The sequence below is a fragment of the Helianthus annuus genome, chromosome 1 (genome assembly GCF_002127325.2).
Source record: "Helianthus annuus cultivar XRQ/B chromosome 1, HanXRQr2.0-SUNRISE, whole genome shotgun sequence".
Taxonomy (NCBI): Eukaryota; Viridiplantae; Streptophyta; class Magnoliopsida; order Asterales; family Asteraceae; genus Helianthus; species Helianthus annuus.
This window is the reverse complement of record NC_035433.2, coordinates 5,663,981-5,667,771: the sequence shown is the minus strand read 5'-3', so window position 1 is coordinate 5,667,771 and position 3,791 is coordinate 5,663,981. Positions and strand designations below refer to the sequence as shown.

General features: G+C 36.2%; 1 long non-coding RNA gene across 5 annotated transcripts; it reads right to left on the bottom strand.

Annotated features, from left to right (window-relative positions):
* LOC118482283 lies at nt 1–2,912 on the bottom strand. 5 transcript variants are annotated; one of them, XR_004868199.1, is made up of 5 exons: nt 2,634–2,912; nt 1,531–2,520; nt 1,241–1,403; nt 625–737; nt 1–257 (listed from the first exon to the last, which is right to left on the bottom strand). It is a non-coding gene; the product is annotated as an uncharacterized LOC118482283 (long non-coding RNA). The 5 variants fall into 5 exon arrangements; XR_004868198.1 differs by lacking the exon at nt 625–737 and having other exon boundaries at nt 1,531–2,050; nt 2,132–2,520; XR_004868200.1 differs by lacking the exon at nt 625–737 and having other exon boundaries at nt 1,531–2,045; nt 2,132–2,520.
* Between the last annotated feature and the right edge of the window lie 879 nt (nt 2,913–3,791).

Below are 3,791 nucleotides of genomic sequence, written 5' to 3'. Positions count from 1 at the left end.
TAAAACATAAAATAACTAAAATTGCACTAATAAGATAAACATCTAAACATTCAAAACCAAGTGTTTTATAACCTATCTTCGAACTGTAGCTATTAACATAGCTTCAATTTGTGACATCATATCAAGCATAGCATCTTTATCCACCTTATCTTTTTTTCTTTTTCAGCCAACAATCCCGCAATAATTCTATTAAACCTTTCTTTTTCTTCATCTTTCTCCTTAACGAGCTCCTTGATAACTAAGTTCAACTTTTCAATCTACAAAACAACCAATAAATAGAATCATGAAATCAGAATTTAACGAAAAGTAATAATGGGTCAAGTCGGTTGTAAAGAAAACAAAATACAATTGTGAGCTACAATTCAAGTGCTAGAAGCTAATAGCATGTTCCAGTTTGTTTACATATTAAGAAGGAAATTATACTAATTTTAAAAACATTTTTTGTTGGAAACAACCCGTAAAGAAGGTGTAATCAAATCAATATGAAATTCCTTAACATTCTTACTAATTTAAGAGCATCAAACCTAACAATAGAAAACAAGCATCGCAAACCAAACAAACATAATAACAGTGGGAAATGATACAAATGCACAAAAGTTATTAGTCTAAAAGGATTAAAAATACCTCAGGGTCTTCTGAGTTCAGTGACCAAGGCTAGGCAACAACTCACTAGTCGAAAAAGACACAGCTAGTCTTGGGATCAAGGCTTCTTTCCTTTGCTATGCAAACACGGGTCACTACCATCGCCCAACCCATACACTTTTCCTTAATATTTTTTAAGTTAAAAAGAAACTAACAAAATATCAAAGTTTTACACAAACATTTTATCAAACAGGTTGTACACATCACCAATAAACAAATACATTTGGGCCTCTATTCGTATTCGTCTTGTTGTTTAGTCGTGAAATGACCATTCACTTCACAATAAGTCAATAACAACAACAACTCAGTGATGTAACTTTAACCTAACTTGAAGCTAATTCAGATTCACCTGATAGTTTTTGCAAGAGGAAGATATTATAACTTATAAATACAAACAGAAGCCCTAAATGTTCACAGGATCATCACAAACTATGCAATAAGTCAATAACAACTCAGTGACGTCACTTTGACCTAATTCGAAGATAATTTCGATTCAACTGAAGGTTTGTTCAAATCGTTCATCGAAGCTAATTTCGATTCAGCTGACGGTTTCTGCAAGATCCATACGTTGTGAATGGGAAGAGATGAGAGGATGTACCTTGCGTTTCCATTTGAGAGCTGCAGAACTGGAGGTATCAGATGGAGGATGAGAAGTTTCAGAAGTTTTGTTCACGAGCTTAGAACGAAGAAGAGCCATTGCTAGAGCGAGCTTCAACGGTTCATCTGAACCGGCGGTGGTGGTGGTTTGCATACTACCGAATCTGAAGAGGGCCATTGCATAGAAATCGTAAAAAGGTGACTAACAAATATCACAACAATACAAGGAATATTTTGCATACTACTGTATCTGAATTGCACACTTGAATTACGGAACAGAAAGATACTTACCGTTTGCTTGTAACGTAGTACACATTTTCCGCACTAAATGTAGTGACAAGCTGCCAGTAATCCCTTCAACAGATTCACTATTCTTTCCTTTGGACAAAATAAGCCGTGATGCGCGTGTATAACTAGATTTTCTTTGATTTAGTTCCTTCTTCGAACCAAACTCAGATCTTAATCATCAAACTGAAACTAGTTCAGATCTGATCATCGATTCAAAATATTCTTTCAGCCGATTTAAACATACACGAAACAGATCTGATATCGATGTTCTGATTTTGTTCTTAAAAAAAACTAAAACTAATCGAAACAATCAACTGAATTCACAATCCGCTGAAACAATCACCGAAACTGATTTCACTAAAATCAACAGAAACTAATCGAAACAAAATATTTTTAATCAAATGAAGTAAATTAGCTACTAGAATACCCTCTGCCTCATTTTCAGATTCACTGTTTGCGTCGATTGACTTCTTGGCATATCTTTTCTTCCAAAGCCATGTTTTTTGGTCCATAATTTGCTGCTCTGGTCACAACAATCCCACACAAATCAAATAAACACAAACTAAAGCGAAAAAAACAAAGTAAGGATTTTTGAAAGAATTACTTTGGTTAAGAGAAGGCTGCATTTTTACCAGGAAACACTCGTAATTTGCTAAAGGAAAAGTGGGATTCTAACTTAAAGTTGAAAAAATAACTACAAATATATAAAGAATGAAAAAATAATTGCCACTGGCACCATCTTGATGTGTTCTTATCTGCATGTGCAGTCTTTCAATAACGCAAGGAAAGTTCTTGCACATTTCATTTCGATTCGAAACGGTACGGGTCAAAATGGTTCGCGTCGAAATGGTTCGCGTCGGTTCGAAACAGTACGGGTCGAAATGGTTCGCGTCGGTTCGAAATGGTATTGGTCGAAACGGTTCGTGTCGAAACGGTTCGCGTCTAAGCGGTTCGCGTCGAAACGGTACAGGTCATTCCACGAACGAGCATAGACTGCATATGATGTGAAAAATGAGTCAACATTCACATTGTCATTCCATTCATTAGAAAATTAACAAAATTGGGACCATAATTAACCATAATCAAAGCTAAAAACATGAATTTACCCATTGATTGAGGTCGACGTTGAACTCGTAGAATGTGACGTGAGCAGCGGTGATTAAGATCTACTCGATGTACGGATCCATCCTCTTGAGGACAGTGAGATTGAGGATCTTCGTGCTGTTTTGGTCCAGATTGTGCATTAATTTTCCAGTTTGAGACATTTTGGATGGTGAATTAGGGTTTCAGATCGATCGAAATACTCTAATTGAAACCCTAAACCCAGGTGGAGGATGATGAGAGAGACGTCTGTTTGTGTGTTTTTTGATCGGGTTATACATAATTAATTGACTTTTAAAGCATGCACATCCACTAAAAAAATAACCCGCCTATTTGAATTTTCATGTTGTCACCGATAAAATGGTCACAATTAACAAATATATTTTTATTTTTCATGCTTTTGCGTATTTTTCTCATAAATTGCCACCGAAAATAAAAAGGTGGCAAAAATTGCAACCACTTTGCTACCGTATCATGATAAATACACCTGTTTTAATTTTCCTGGCAAATCGGTGGCTAAATTTGCGACCATTTTTTTCGGTAGCAAATTTTGGTCACAATTGTCCAATTTTCTAGTAGTGGTTATTCGTTCAACCGATTTAAACGACGATCTCGTAAGTTTGGATTCAACACATGTCTCGCATTTGTGATTGGACTCGATATGGAATGTTGGTATCAAATTTAATTTAATTAAACGGCGTAAAGAATTAAAAGTTACATGTCCTAGTCTACCATGCCAAACATTAGAAGTCTCAATCATGTAAGTAGAAGAAACATTTTTCATTCATATTCTTGTTTTCGTTTACAACCGAAACATTCATTTTAAACATTCCATTAAGGGCGTAGCCCTTTCCAATAAAAGTTCCACGCCTAGACAAGACAAAATTGTCCGATTCAAACACTAGACGAAATCCAAACTTGTTGAGCATCCATCCCGATACGAGATTCTTCCGTATCTCTGGAACATGAAGCACTTTGGTCAAGGTCAACTCCTTGCCAGAAGTCATCTTCAGGATGACCGTGCCTTCCCCTTTGATGCTTGCGGTAGCTTTATTTCCCATATAAAGCTTTTGTTCACCCGATGCTTCCTTGAATGTAGAGAAAAGAGCCTTGTCTCCACAAACATGGCGGGTTGCACCCATGTCAACGAACCATCCTTTTGG